Source organism: Megachile rotundata, chromosome 10 (assembly GCF_050947335.1).
Source record: "Megachile rotundata isolate GNS110a chromosome 10, iyMegRotu1, whole genome shotgun sequence".
Taxonomy (NCBI): domain Eukaryota; kingdom Metazoa; phylum Arthropoda; class Insecta; order Hymenoptera; family Megachilidae; genus Megachile; species Megachile rotundata.
In genome coordinates this window covers 15634592-15651179 of record NC_134992.1, presented here as the reverse complement: position 1 = coordinate 15651179, position 16588 = coordinate 15634592, and the positions used below count along the sequence as shown (strand labels likewise).

The following is a 16588-nucleotide window of genomic DNA, read 5'->3' as shown; positions in this document are numbered from 1 at the left end:
GGCGTTTCGAGAAGGAAATGGATTCGACGGGATAACGATTTACGCGCGATCCCTGTTGTCGAACGACCATAGAGGGAAGACAGGTCGATAGGTATTCCCCGAGTGTCGTATAATGTAGCGAGTACGCGTCCGTGCTTTCGTTGCTAGCTGTGCTTCCTGTGTTGATCCCAAGAGACGATTCGCCGTGTGCATCTTTGCGCGAACGAACCCAGCTGCGTCTAATCAAATTGGCCATATACGTAGAATTTGGATTTCCAAGAATAGATATTGATTTCGCGTAGCATCACGAAGCTCGCGTTGACCCTTTATAGTTGAACCTCCCATATCGCGTTTGTACGTTTGCCTAGCAGTCTCGCGTTATATGAAAAAGATGACTGTTAAATCGAAGCAGAAATAAAAAATTATCGCGGCGAATTAATTTGTTTGGTACCGTCACAGCGCCTTGGAACTCGTGGAGTTTGACATTTAATTAGCAAGATGACGAGATACGAGAATCGAATATTGCAATCGAAGAATTACAGTGACCGCGGTAGTAGCTAACGGTACGCTGTCGCTTCGACTTTGATGCAATTGTTAAGGCGAAGAAAAATTGTCGGATCGTCAAGTTCGATTATCGAGAAAGAGAATCGAAACTGCGAAGGGTGAAACACCGTTGCTATCGACGAAATCCGAAATAAAGAGTACTTGCCGTCGTTTTAAAAACATACCCGTAACACTTCTAAAAGTAATACTATAACGATTAAGAGTAATACGTTTTGAGATTGGAGTGTCAAAGCCAGCGGAAGTTTCTCATTGTTTCGCGATCGAAAACTCGGCTTTGCTAACCGCCTAAGGTGCTCGTAATCGTTCTCGTGCTTGCTGTCCTATGACGCGCGGTTCGTGCATTGTCTTCGACACGAAAGTTCTCCGACTTGGCGCAACTGCTCCGGGAATTCGATTAAAGCCGAGTCTCGTGGCCAACTGGTCCGGCGGTCGTTCGATCCGATCTCTAAGTCCACGACATTCCGATCGTCCGTGACCGCGATTTCCCGGATCTCCTGTCGCTTCACGCCCGTTATCCGAAAGGTTCTCTCGAGAATTTTGCCCTTTGGCTCGAACTTTGGCTTGGCCGATCGGATCGACGTAAAAATTTCGGGAACGAGTCACCGTGGCCCGAAAGAGCTCCGTCGGAACGCGACAGGAATATCGAAAGTTGCCGGTTATAATCCGTTCGCAGTTTTAAAAGTCCCATCGACGTTTATAGCATATTCTCCTAGCGGATCCTTATGCGAGCAACCAGATGATTTAAGATATCATTTACCACACTGTTGGTCCGGCCGACAAACGCTTCCATCGCAACGCTCGCAAATATGCCGACGGATCGAGCTTGTTATTAATTATTGATACCATGGCAATAACTCGACGCGGTAATAATGGTCGAAAATATGATCGCGCAGAGAGATATACACATGTAGGTCGACGCGACGACTGGCCACCGGCCACGCGCAACGTTCCCGCGCTACGATGCACGGTAAATATATTTCTGTAACGCAACAATTATCGACGGTATCGTTTATTATTACTCGTTCGTCGGCTTCTCGCTTCGATATTCATCGAAGCGAGAAATATCATTGACGTAGTTATCCGTGAGAATAATAAAGTCCTTCCATTAATCGCTGGCTCGTATCGCCGATGCAAGATTCGCGCCATTACCGATGTTTATACGAAACAAAATTTTATCTTTTTTATACACCACCAGCTGAATTACTCGATGTCGTTCGGTCGAGTTCTTACATTATCGCGTAAACCGCAACTTTTTCACTCTTTATACAAAGAGTGTATAAAGATTTGTGTTCGATTTGACTTCTAAATATCGAATATTTTCCTTTCTAACGAGGTTCATATACGTATAAACATTTGTAAACAGAGGGACCAAATGTATCAACGTAGAAAAGTTTGAAGGAAATCGATGACCCGAAGTACTCGCGTTTTCCTCGTAAACCGAAAAGTCGAAGCAACGCTACTTAACGTACGTAGTATCGAGTATTCGTCGACTTTTTTTTTTCCGGTAATGTTTAACGAACCGATTCGCTACTCTCTTTCTCTCTGGTCTACGAGCTTTCTTCTCTATTCGTTCGTTCGCTCGCGCAACCTGTTATCCCGCGCGTCGACTTCTTCCTCGGTTATTTTATTCCTTAATTTGCTCTACCAGCCGCGGCTCGTCTTGCCATCCTTTCCGACTACTTTCTTGTCGACACGGTTTTCCTTTCGCCGTTGTTTCCCTTCGTTTACACCGGGTGACACGCTCCCTTTTTCTTCGATAAATACTGTTTGGGACGGTAGACAATAAGATGTTTACGACGTTACAATCATTCCGGTGTTCGTTCTTTTACGATTCATAATTTACCCTCACCGATTTACCCTCGTACGATTTTCGATTTTAGGATTTCTAAAGAACCATGAGTCGAAACGAATTTTCATCGCAGCCACATTCTCGATAGATAACCTTACGTTTCGGATAATGAAATTCCGTGAAAAAGAAAATAATTAAAACAAGAAATTTTTGAAATTTAAACATCTGTTCGAGAGGCATTGATCGAACGAGTGCGCGTACAGTGGCGCCCTCTGTAGCTAGCGTACGTTCGTCAAAATGGAAAGACAAATAAATTCGTTCCTTTTTTCGAGAGTAAAGAGCTTTCGGGAAGCTCGATTTGGCCGGTCGATTTATTTATTTTATTTTTTTTTGCCATTCTCCAGTCGTATTCTGGATCGGCGTCGTCGTGTCGTTGCCGAGCCGCGTCGAATCCAATATTTCTCGTCGTATCTCGGCACCGGCTGCTGGCACTCCCCTTTCCCTCCTTGATTTTCCCTGGATGCATCTCGCCGCTTTAAGCTCCGATCCTGTCGTACTGTCGTGTCGACAGTTACAAACGAGACGTCCTATAACTGTCAGCAAGCAGGAGGGAGGCAGTTCGGTCCGAGACGCTTCCTTCCTAGTGAAATTACGCGTGAACGTCTCGATCGTGGGCTGGTTACTTGCTCGAAACTGAAGCGTTAACGTAACCGCGTGTCGTGCTGGTTTAATCGATAGCCGAGCGATTAATCAACCCTTGACTAACTCCCCGCCTTTCGAAGAAGCTTTCCACCTTTTTATCGCAACGTGCACTCTTGTTTAACCGGTGTTCGACTTTGTCGATCGTTCGAGCTTAAATCGCGTCTAGTCGGACCACGAACCAGTTACGCCAATTCCTTTTTCATTATCCACCCTTTGGTCTCTTCGTATTCCACCTATCGCTCGTTACCTAAAACGGATTCGGATCATTCGAATTATTCCGATATTCGCTGTACCTTAACACCGGGACGTTGAAACGTTAAAATAAAGGACTTGTGTACTCTCAACGCCAACGTCGTAACTAATATGCCAGGTATATTCGAAATATATCATTCTGATAAGGGGTTGAATGGTAGGTGTTACGCGCGGTATACCGATTTAACGCGATTTTTCGGTGCTCGGTGCAATATGACGCGGTGATGCACTGCAACTTAATGCTAAAGCCGAGTTGGGAATGAATCATGCAGAAGATTGATGGAAAACGGTGTTTTATTCTTGATCGAAACGTGCTCCGTGAAGGCTGTGGCGTGACTGGCTTAGGTAGATATTTCGGTGCAGCTGGTTATGCCGTTAAAGTAAGAAAAACGGAATTTCGTTGGCTAGATTTTCAACGCAAAGGCAAACTTTCCTTTCAGACGATATTCTTTCAGAATATTATTAAACGTTGCATTATAGAATTTAATGAGCAATACAGTGAAGTTATAGTTACAAAGCGCTATTTTATAATGCAAATTTTCCATGCTTTGCATCATCGAAATATTTGATTTTATTATATCCAACATATGTTTAACACGATTCGGTCACGGTCATCAATTTTTTAACGTCTCATACATTTTTAGGGAGATGCATCTGCGCATCTCGTCGATGCGGCCAGGTAATTCTATTTCTCTGTTATTCGCAAAGGTTCGCTACCGGATTTCTCTGTCTTTCCATCTGTTCGATTAAATATGTTCGTCCATCTGGTGTCGACGCGACGCGACGCGAAAGCAATTTCCGAACGATCGAGATCGTGTTCCAATTACCGATCCACGCTCGCAAAGGAATTTGGGAAATCCTCCCGAAGGAGAAGGTACGAGCAAACGCGGAACGCTGCTGTTTCGTGGCAACTGACGAGCGTAATTAGTACACTCGCTTTATTCTCATGAATTTATAATTTTCTACCATGGTAAATAACTCTGGCAAATATTTGGATACGAGACGCAATAATTTCGTTGTTAATTTATTATCGCTCGATACGCACCGATATCGAGATTACAACGTTCGACTTGCTCGCGTGTACATACATACGTGTATCGATGTAAAGTCTCGACCGCGTTATTTTCGCGATCATCAGTAATAACGTTTCATTTTCGACGTTGAAGCGATCCCTACATAAAACGAGAAACGAATATTTCAACGATATTCGTTAGACTTTTATTGCATAATTTTTTGTAAATTAAATACGACAACCTATTCGTATTAAAATTCGGACATCGTAATAACTTTAAACTTGCAGCAGCTGCGGTTAATAAAGATTATTCCCGTATCGTGCTGCCTATGTTATATTCTGTTGTTCGTATTGTTTTATCACCGCGTAATATGTTGCCTCGTGTTCTATCGTCAAGCGTTATGTTCATACACGCGTTATACCCGGTCGCGTAGACCATCCTAGTTTCTATCTCTTTTCCTCGCAACCACGAGGTGTTGTTGCCGTATTGCTGTTTCAAAAAATTTTCCGTTCGAGCAGCCTCGTCTCGTGACATAATATCTACCTACCGTACTCGTGGATGAAAAGTGTTGAGCGCAATTGACGATAAACCAGCGCGATTGTTTCGATATTCCTTCTTCTTTTTTCGAAACAGGATATATCGCGCAACCGAACCTCGGTTACCGGCATCGTTACCAAATAAATTACCGGAGAAAAACGAGAACGTGGAACGGTCTCCGAGAGTTTCTTAAAGAGACACCGAAAAGAACGTTCCTTCGGTATCTTCGAGGAATGCGGAAACTTCATGGAGTACCGAATAAAAAAACTGCCTTCGTTGGATAGGTTAGTATCGCAGAAAGAAGACGGCAAAGAATCAATGTTCATTTCGAACCACTCTCTTTGTTTCTATCGAACAATTTCGAATAATTGAAGTTTCGCGGAGAACGAGTAACGATCGCATTATTGCCAAAGCAAATGCAAACGCTGTTTCGATTCGAAGAAAAAGAGCAAAAGTAACAGAGAACAGAAGTTGAAACGAATTCTATTTAAAACAACGAGACTCGATTGGATTAGATTCTTGCAGCTTTCACGGTTCGATTTTCCGTACTTATTTAATTGATCGGCCGAATAATCGAGGGAACATTATACCTTGCACAGAATGCTTCTCGAGCGGAAAAATATAAAATAATGAATTCTGCAATATTTAATCGTTTTAATCGATAGCGTTTCGCTCTCACGCGCCACATTCAGGGATGCAGACATCGAAGCAACGAATAATTTACGACTATTATCGTTTTACGTAGTAATGTCTAACTGAAAATAGACACGCGAGCGTGAAGAAACGTCGCCGAACAACGAGCGACGCGACGTCCGGTCGAGAAAAGGAACGTACTCGGCTGCGAACGAATTCGTATCCTGTCGGTGCGAGATCGAACTACGTTATCTTTGTCGTCTTTCAAGTTCAGCCGGACGCGAAGAATCGGCGATAGGAAATAGTTTGAAATCGTTTCGCTAGACAACGCCGGAAGCGAGATCGTTTCTGTCGTCGAGATACAATCGCAGCATCTCGTCGACTCCTGCTGCGAAATTCTTACCGGTCGAGATTGCACGTGTCGGTTGTACGACTGCGTTCGACTCCGTTAATCTCGTCCATTCGACTATTCGCGCTAACGAAAACAGCTACTTACGTTTCTACGATCTTGAAAATGAACGTTCGTTCATTTTTGCTCAGTTCGTTCAGTTTGCAGATTTATAGCGGAATTCGACGTTCCGTTGTCGAAACAGAGATTAGGCAACGTTGAAACGATAATACAGTCGTATAACTGTATCGTGTGCAATCTGCCGAGAGCAGGATGCGTGAATCCTGGACATTCGACGGCGAGGACGGCGACGATGCGACGGGACGACGACTGGATCGGTCGTAGCCGACGGGTCGCGGCATCCTTCTCGTCGTAATCGTCATCCTCCGGATTCGAGTTGCTTGACGCCGCCTAACCATAGACAATGGGAGACTATGGTCAGTACGGCAGCATTATCCGCCTCTCGCGTCTATGACAAGCCCATGAATTATGCAGCGTAATGTAGACGGATACGCGACCCCTCCTCTGCACGCTTGCACCTCCACTGCGTTGTTCCGTTCGGTAATGGTACTCCTATCGCTTTCAGCCGCACGATTTACCGATTACTTGTTCGATTTACCTCTGTTTACCCTCGAACAATCGACGTCTTTCACGCTTCTTACAATTTCGTTTAGAACTTTTCAGTTTTTTTTTCGATAATTACATTTGCAGTGACAAAAGACGCGAACTCGATTATGTTTGGAAATTTCAGAAAACTTTTCTGGAACTATGAGAAACGGAACCGAGCGCGAAAATAAGGCATAAAGAAAAAACGTACGTATGTATACATAATACGATGAACGATACCTTAAAGAGGGTGGTGGTTTGCGATCGAAACGTATCGTTTGCTCTTTGAGAACGGTGCTTCTAATGCCCTTATTTTGCGATCTGAACACTTTGAACGTCGTACATTAACGGTATCGTATTAAGCCACACACCGCAATTGCCAATATTACAGTCCCTACAAATATCAATCTGGTCGTGTGTAAATCGCCGTAGCAAAGTAGGGAAACGGTCGATGCCATGTTTCAATCCAACGAACGATCACCGCCAGCTCCGATATTACCAGATTCGTATTACCTTGGCTTTGACTACCGCCGTCAACATCGATCCATCGAAAATGCCACGTGCTTACCACGTCATGAATAATTCGACACCTACGAAACGTCGCATTCATAGCCGACTACTTTATTCTCTCTCTCTCTCTTTCTCTTTCCTCCGTTATGCTTGCATTTACGAATACGTGTCAACTCGTTTTCCTGAAACTCACCGTTTATGGAAAATCCGAATAACAACGTCGAAGCAAACGATTTTTACGCGAAGAATCTGGTATGGGGAAACATTTCAAATTTTTCGCTTTGAAAAATGTTTCGTTTTGCATGGAAGGATACGACGGGTTTATATTAAGCTTTATATTAAGAATTCGTTGCGATCGAACTCGACAGATTCGAGTAATTTTAATCGTATTACGCGATTATCCGAGAGTTAGTTTTTAGGTTCGGAAGACATAATTGCCTCAGCATGGAATCAGTAGACGACACAGTACGATATAATAGGTATTTTATATGGGATCTCCGACGACACCGATGCTACGCACGCAAGAGATTCTTACCTCGAAAGTTTCAGCGGAAAGTAATACAAATTCTCGGAGTTTCTCGCGCGAAGACGTTCCTTTTCCCCGAATCGGTTTCCTCGTTTTTTCTTCCTCGATCATCTTGCTGCTAAATCAAAGGAAACGCGAAGAAGACGCGATTGCACAGAGAACCGGGTTATTCGTCGAAATGGAGTTCGAGCGGGCACGAATCTCCTTTAAAAACGAAATTTCCCTCTCAACGAACTCGTAGCTTGTCGACATAATCCTCGTCGGATTTTCGCGAAACTTTGACGCGAAACTCCGTAGCAGTCAGTCGGTCGGTGGCCAATTATAAAATTCGCTTACGTAATAAATACGCGACAGGAATGGACCCACTCGATATCACCGGCGAATCAATACGTTATACTTTGAAAGTTTGTCGGGATAGAAAAGTTAGAAAGAGGGACCGGGTGGCTAGTTCCTTCTTGCCGAGGACGCGAGAAAAATCGTATGCCGAACGAACTCGAACTTATGGCCGATAGTTAACGAGTCGTGAAGCGCGATTAAAACTTTCCAACGATTTCATCGACGGACTTTTTTAACGTTCAACCGCTCGCGATGCTCGAACGCGTTTTTCCAGTCAGTTAAAAGGGGTCCAGTCGCGAAAGAAATCGATCGAGTCAACGACCAACGTCGGAGCTCCGTTTCAACCCTTTCGATGCGACGGATCAAATTCTTCTTCGTATATTCGTATCGAGTCGCCAGTCCGATTTTGTCGGATCGAGCATTCTCATTATTTCGGCCCGTGACACGTTCACCGAACGGAAATAACAATGGCGATAATGGAACGCGCGAAGATTCCGACAGCATCGTAGGAGAAAGGAAATCGGGAAATTAGCCAACGAAAAGGTTGAACGGTTGACGGCGGTGCCGCGGTAAAAGCATCAGTCCCCAAGGAGTCATCTATTCGGTAAATGGATGACCCGTGGAACCGGCTACGAGCGAACAGGCACGCAAGAATCCAACGGAGGGATATATCGAGTCAAACGTTACACCGTATCCGTCCTGTTATCACCGGGAACAATGACTACCTATTACGCGACTCTTCGCTCGTTTTTCATTATTATCGCAGGTCATCGGCCCACTCGGACTCCGAGCAGGTCTTTGCCTGTAATTGCAAATTGCTCGTTACGACTAGGCCTGTTCGCAAAATGTCCTAGAACCTTGGAACACCATACGATTTGCCAGCGAATAAACCTAACGACGATTAAAGTGCTAACCTAGGATACCGATAAAAAGTGCCGCCATATTCTCGAATCGAGATAAGTGTACAGATGTATGTATATTTGATCGAATCGCGTCAGAATCGGTAGCTCGTATTCTAGGCATCGTTGCGCGCGCCAATTTGGCAAACTCTGAAGCACCACCTACGCTCGCTTTAAATCCTACGGAATATTTAACATCCCCTTAATCGTTCCGCGCGTAAATCGCCGCGATTAGAACGCGATCAAGATCGTCGAGAGCGTTTCAACGGTCGTTGGTCTTCTCGCAAGACCCTCGTCGCAATCAACTTATTAAAAGGTAAGATAAGCGAGTCCCGACCTATTCACGGCCCGAAGATATGAAGTCGTTGGAATTCGTGCTACGTCTTCGAGGCTCGGTACTTTCGGTTCGTGACCATTCCACGATGTAATCAGAGATCGTACGAGTAGGTAGGCAGGCAAAGCGTGCGTTTCGCGTCGAGTCTGCTCGCTCGAAGCGGCCCGTGCCGGGATCGATAGAAGATTGCCCCTGCCCCGCACCAGTAATCAACGAACGGAGGGAAAAACACGTGTTAATCGTCGAGGAACACGCGCGATAACGCGCGAAGGAAAAAAGTAACCGAAGGAGGGCCACGGGTACGTGGAAATCCTACGACACGAATGAATTTCGCTCGAAAGAATAATCACCTAACCGTGGCAACTGAACGACATCCTCTTCGCTTCGGCAACAGGATCGGTTAGACGAGCGAATCTTACACGAACAACTTGTTCGCGATCTAATATTTACTGATTATTACGAGCTAAAGTAACGTTACGAAAAGAGAACGTGCTTGGAGATTTCTCAAAGAAACTTTATCCTCCGAGAAAGAAAATTATTCGAAACGGGCGAAATTTCGAATAAACGCAAGATAGAAATTGCGTAAAGTGATATAAAATCGGAAGGGATATGCTCGGTCGTGCGCGCTAGCTCCATATACAACGAGCTTCGGTACTTAACCGAAGTAGTATTTTTCGAGCCACTATGAGTCCACTTGCTCCGATATCGTGGTTTTAGCCGTCGTTGCTAGCGCTCGCTTTTCTGTAAAAGCATTTAAAAAACGCATTGGACCTTTTATCCCCGGTAGATCTTTTTGTCGCGTAGAAACGTTCGATCGATGAAACGAAAGCTACCCGTTGGAATATCGGTTACCGTAAACCTTAAATACTCGCTGTTTTTATTATCTTATAAAAGAATTTTACGCGTTCGCAGCCGGAAAACTTGTCGCGCTTCCGCGTTCGAACGTTCACATCGTAACCGCTAGATACGTTCACATTTCTTCCAGCTGATCGCTTCGATATCGATTCGATGCCGAATACTTTTCCACATTTTCGCGGTAAGTTAGGTTTTTATTTACTTTTAGCCGAAATTCGTCGGCTCGTTATATTCGTCAGGGCGTAACGAGATTTTTAAATCGACGATAGAAAAATGAAACTGATACGCTGCAACCGCGCTGTTACGTCTCCTTAGCGTGCCCGGCACAATGCGCGGTAATGCGATGGCTTACGTTCACGCGTACGGATCTAGCTAATTAGGCCGAAACATCGAATTCGTAGCGCGGCTCGGTAAATTTCATCGAAGAAATTTTCTCTTGGAGAACGAACTTAACGATCTACCGTGAATGGATGGTATGGCAGAGGAGCAACTCGACGAGGAATTCTGGTATCATGGTAGCTCGTGTTGCGGGATCACGGAACGTTTCTCCTAAAGTAATTCGTTTGGGGCTGAAACCCCAGACACTCCCCAACAATTCGTCGAGTTGTGGCAAGGGGGAGGCGAAAGAGAAGGGTGGTACACTTAAAGGGAGTCATGGTTTGTTAACGGCATTATTAATTCCACAGTTGGACGGCGTAATCTTGATAATTTTGCTGGAAACTTATCGATCGTGAAACTACTTGGAGCTAAAGGAGGTTCAAGCCTGTTTACCATTCGTTAGCGTTAATTACCTTCGATCGCGATTGGTAAAAGTTTCGCGAGGAGAAAGATTTTTCTATCTTTTTCACGCAGCGGCTGTGCCATCGAGCATATGTATCCGGTTGTTTGTAGGATGCGGATAATGAGCGTCGTACGATATCGTGGAATCGTTTAGTCAAGTAGTTTCGCATCTCGGCTTAATTTTGATTTTCCTCGAAACGATAGGAGCGGTTTGTAAAGTTTTATCCTGACGGAAGTCGATAATTTAACAAAGCCCGATAGCCGTTCATATTCGACGAAACGGACGAACGAACGAGCGACCGGGGGCAAATCGAATTCCAATTGAAAGCGAGTTTGCGAAACGGACGCTAATCCGCGCGCAACGGACGGAACGAAAGCTGGAACAAAAATCGGGTAATCGAATCCTTTGGTCGAAAATCAATGGGGTTAAATGGAATTTCGTTGAGAGATGGGCCCCGCGAAATCGAGTCGGTCAATGTCGATGACAAAAACCGGGGAAATGATTTCGCGGCCTTGTTTATTTTGTCATCGAGAATTAACGGGCTGTTCGATTAATTATATTCGATCCGTTGTGCTTTCGAGAGGTGGTTTTCGGGCCGACTCGGAATTTAATATCGCTCGGGTATTTTATTAGGTCGCCGTAAAAATTCCTCGCATTTTCTACGCAAAAAAAAACATTCGTTTGTCAAAGCTGCATACGTGGAACATAAAAAACGCGTTCAGAGTTTATGTTACGCTTTATGTAAGAAATCGATACGATGCACGCGCGGCGTAAGCAAAATGTGTAAAGCGCGAAAAATACGATGACGCTTTTAATTAACCTAACGCCATTAGTTTGCTGTCGCGTACGCGTTGTATAAAATATTAAAAAATTTACGATCGACAGTTGCCGTTTCTTATCGACTATTAATTATACAAAGTTCTCGTTCGAAATCGATTACGAACAGATTTGTACGAACAGATCTTTCTCTACCCGTGTATTCCGTTTGTTTCGAAAAAAAAGCTCGTCGGAGCATCTCTAAACGATCGTTCAATCGTGCACGATTATCAGGGAACGATCGACAAAAACAAAAAACCGATGGAAAAATCTGCGACGAAACGAGGAACAAATTTTTAGCGAATTTCGTTCCCTACAGCGTGTTCGTTCGATACGGTAATTGGCGCGAACCGACCGAATGAATATTTTATTTCGATCAATTTCGATGCACGAGTAAACGTAATTGATTAGTCGATGATCGTGTGTCCAGAGCGCTCGTCGCGATAAACTTGAATAGTTGGTTAATTTTCGAAGAACGATCGTGGGAAACGAGCAGAGTTCCGCTCGAGCGTATCGCTTGCCACGGAGATTTACGATTCCTCGTCGTGACGAAGCGTACACACCGGCGAGGACGTTCGTATACATATACCGGTAGGGATACGTTAAATATGTAGTCGGTGGCACGTGACACGGTAGAAAGAAGGAAAAAGAGACAAAAGGTGAAGCGGTGATTTTGAATTCAGCGGAGCAATGGTTGAAAAAGAACGAGATTCCGAGCAGACAAACGGAAGATTGTCTATGCCGGTTGTTCCATAACAATTCGGACGAAGACGATGAAAAATATCGAACCGTAAACCCTATTAAATTCCGAGACGTTCAACAAATTAATCATCTTGCTTCGTATACGCTTTCACGTAATCGCTCGTTAGGTACGGAAGGTATTGAAAATTCGAACGGCGCGGCACAACATTTTCTATTCTAAACGATACGCAGTCGTAATTTCCTGATTATATAGTAATTTTACATTTTTTTAATCGGTGTTGCAACGAACGGTGATACTTCTCTCGTTAAACTCCGTGGAATTTTCGCTTATTTCGTTCTGTGCAAAGCAGTCTTTACGGCAGATCATTTCGCAATATTCGTCTTCGTAATTGCGTCGACTATTTCGTTTGTTCGAAAAATCGAGGTACCCTCGTTTTATTTAAACGGTGGCCGATAGCGTTGCTCGGATTAAAAAATATTTCTCGCTGAAAGTACGAAAATGAAAGGGAAGTCGATAGGAAGCGACGAGAATTTTTGCATATCGAAAAGGTTAAACGCGATACGCGTGTACAGAAATCTTTTTGTCGTTTTTCTGTTGTGTCGGTCGATCTTTTAAGCGACCGACACGCGTTATGGAACAACCTGTACGCTGTAACCGAGAGCCGTCTGCGAAAAAGAGAGATACAGCGGGCGTAGAAATCTCTGATATAACGGTTGCCTGTAACGTTTCGTCGAAAGCGCGTTTTTTTCATTTCTTTACCGCATTTTTCTCCATTTTTCGAATAGCAGAGAAACGTAACGCGACATCGATATTAAAAGGGTGCAATTTATATCGAACAAAGAGAACGGTAATTGGGGAGAATCGTTCTACCCTTCATAATATTCAATTAATTTCTTTTCCATCGTTAAACGCCGTTCGCTGAACGTTCAAAGCTCGTGAAATGAAAAGGCGGAAAGGAGACACTTGGACGCGAGCGTAACATCGAAATTCATCGGAGATCGTAGCAGAGAAGGATTCCAGCGTACAATCGTACATCGACAGGATTACGTCGCTTATTACTTCATGAACGATGCTCTCCTCTGCTGATCAGGGATTCGGGAGGAATACGAAGGGAAACGTGACGAATTCACGGATTCGGTGGTGAATACGGGAACGGAAGAAAAGCATCGATTTCCGCCGCGGAAAAATCTCACGCCGTGACGAAATGGAAATGGGACGACGTTACGGTCGACTTTTGCTTACCCTTTCGAATACCGGATAGAATCGCGATTGCTCGAATTCTTCGCGAACCGATTCCGCGTCTTTCGAAATCATTTTTCGCTACATCGCGCCATTAGCAGGGGAATAGTCGAATCCAAATTACGTCGGATGTTTCGAACAACAACCGGAACCGGAACAATCGGAAATTTCAAGTTTGCGTATCAGCCGCCGCACTGGTAATAGCCGTATCTACGTACACATAATATAATAATAAGGCACACACGGCTGATAAGTCAGGATACCAATAAGAAGAGTTTTGGCGTATCTCTGATATTTAGTTAATTGCATGCAGCGTTCACCGTGCACGGAACCCTCGTCCTCGCCCCGAGTGTTTCGAGTCGTGTACACGGTTTCCGTAGCGGTTACAAGTAATTACAGAGCGAACAAACGAAAGTGGAAAGCGAACGCACCGCCCGAAGGAGAAGGAACGTTTGGCCAGAGGAAGAACTTAACTAATGAAATATTTGGCTCATCCGTAGCAAGCTTGCGCCCTTCCTTCCGCACATATTTGTTCCGGTAAACACGCGCCCCTCTGTGTACGCGTTCATAACTTTGCCTTAACGCTCGTAATCGGCTACGTACACGTTCATAAATCCCGTCTTACCAATCGATTCGAGAGATGTTAGTCGGGAATTTTTCTCGCTCTCAAACAGAGATTTAACGGTCTGATATCTCTCGTCAATTAGCTCGCCCCGTGCTGCTTTCATCCTGTGCGTTGTCTCGTCGCGCAACCGCGGCTTTCTTTCGACGTACGTATTTAGCGTTCGAAAAGAACGAACGGACTACCTCTTGACCGAACCACGAGATAAGATACGCAACGATTAAAGTGAAACTATCGGGCGGATTCGGCTCGTGGGTAAGTAGTCTCGATCGAGGAAGATACCGGAGAGGATAATTCGGTTAACGGAAGTAGGTAACGGTCTCGTAAACGGACGTTTCGCGATAGAGAAACTCGCGTTGGCGACGTGCTCGCCAGAGGGAAGTAACGAATGGAATTACGGTCGATCGGAATGGAAAGAGCACCGAGGGAAAACTTACTGCTATTTAACGATCCGCCAGCGGATAAAGTGAACTTTGCCAGCAAACATTTTGCGCGAAAATTCCGATAAATATCGTTTGAAGGGTTGAGACGGATTCGGATCGAAAGGGTACGCGGAGAAACATCTCGAGGAAAGATAAAGTATAATTTTCTTCTACGATCTTATTCTCGCGAATGAAATGAAACTCTGCCACTTTTTGCGAGCTCCTATCAAAACGAAGGCAACAATAAAGTACGTAACGGTCGTTTAAAGCGCAGTTTAGCACGCTGAAGCGGTTATCTTTCGTCGGTAACGTTTCGCGTTTGTTTCGTTCCGTGTAAGCACGGAGAAAGAGATCGCGGGAAACAAAAGGCGAGAAAAGAAGCTCGGATAAAGATCGTTATGAAGAATGAAAGAGAATATGTAGCCGGAGATAAGCGTTTACGCGACGAATACCGGCTCAACGTCGTAAACTCTTTTCGATACGTTGTACGAGGATATAATTATTCGATATTGTCGCTTGAAATCGCCTGAAATAATTTTTTCGATTTCTCGATCCCGAACGCGAGTATTTCGGACTTTGCGAAGCGGAATCTTGTCTAAGCGCGCACTTAACCAAAATGTCACGGAAATATAGCGGCTAATTTATCCCATTTAGTTCGTTATAAACATCGCTGCAGGCAAACCGGATGAAATTACGGTTCCTAAAATAATTCATGCTGCTCAATCTTAAAGCAAATCATCAAGACAAATATTAGAACAGCAGCCATTTATACCGGTTAACTCGTTATGAACATTACCGAGGTAGAAACGAGTAAAATCAAGCCTTAAGATAATTTCTACCGCTCGGTCTTACAACAAAATATCAGCATAATTTAATAAAGCTAAGGTAGCTTTAAAGATAAACTGTCGAACGTGGTAAAGCATTTAACGCGAAGACTGTCGTAACTAGCACTCCGATTCAAACGTTAAGATGTCCTGTTAGTAAATATGTATGTCGGTTAATACGTGTCGTCAGTAAAATTCTTTAATCCGAAGTTTCTGTTATACTGGACTTATTCGAAATAGTATGGGAGTCGATAAACGTTGGACAAACTTACGAAATTGTAACGCAAGTTAGAAGCGAGAGTAGCGAATAAGGGGCTTCCTAAACTCTAATTAATAAATTGAGCTCCACCATTTACCGATTACTCTCATCTAAACTTGCTAGTTAGTAACCGTTGTAATATCTTCTCTCGCTATATTTCAAAGGACAGTTGCAGTAGAAGGTCAGGGAAAGGTGGTATCGTGCATTCCTTCAGTGGCAAGAGCAAGAAGCGCTTACAGTTACTATCGCGAGTGATTACTCCGGTGAAACATACCACATTAGAACGAGCTCTGTTGCGGCGAGTGTCGGATGCACGCCGCATCGGTATCGCGAAAGGTCCCCTTGGTGTCGTGTGCCGGAAACACGCTACGTTGGAATTGCAAGTACCGAGTTCGCGTTTCTGTCATGGATTTCTGCTCGGTTCACGCGGCGAGAGCAAAAAATACTCTAGCGTTACAGTTAATCGTTTCGACGGCGAGTTAGCTCGATGTAGAAAAACCTCCTAGTGGACAGTGTCGAGGCAGCATTCGCGTTGCGAACAATTCTTCCGTGCCGAAAAATCCCTTTAAGTTGTTACGCCACGTTTGCGTTGCTATTCCCTTCGTGTCAGGGCTGACAATTACCGCGACACTGAAACAACTGAAAAGCAAAGCAACTTGATCTCTACAAAGTTGCTGAAAGTAGAGAAGGTTCGCGAAGCGTTGGAAGCTCCGCCGTGAAATTAGCCGATACGTTATCAAGGGTCACGAAGTAATACGAGCGACTTTAATGAAAGCGTGCTTTTTATACTCCGCTATCTTCGTTATCGCATACCTGCTGTTTCCTTATAATGCCTGTAATAACAATAACAATAATAATACTAACCTTTTATTAATAATAATTATCATTATCATTGTTATTATTATTATTATTATTATTATTATTATTATTATTAGTATCAGTAGTAGTAATAGTAGTAGCAGTGATAGTAATAATAGCAGTAGTAGTAGTAATAAGGGG

General features: G+C 44.1%; 1 protein-coding gene across 1 annotated transcript in view; it reads left to right on the top strand.

The window, feature by feature from the left end:
* The window catches only part of LOC100881476 (kin of IRRE-like protein 1), a 239048-nt gene that overhangs the window by 3098 nt on the left and 219362 nt on the right, over nucleotides 1–16588 (top strand). The gene's annotated exons all lie outside the window — the stretch shown is intronic.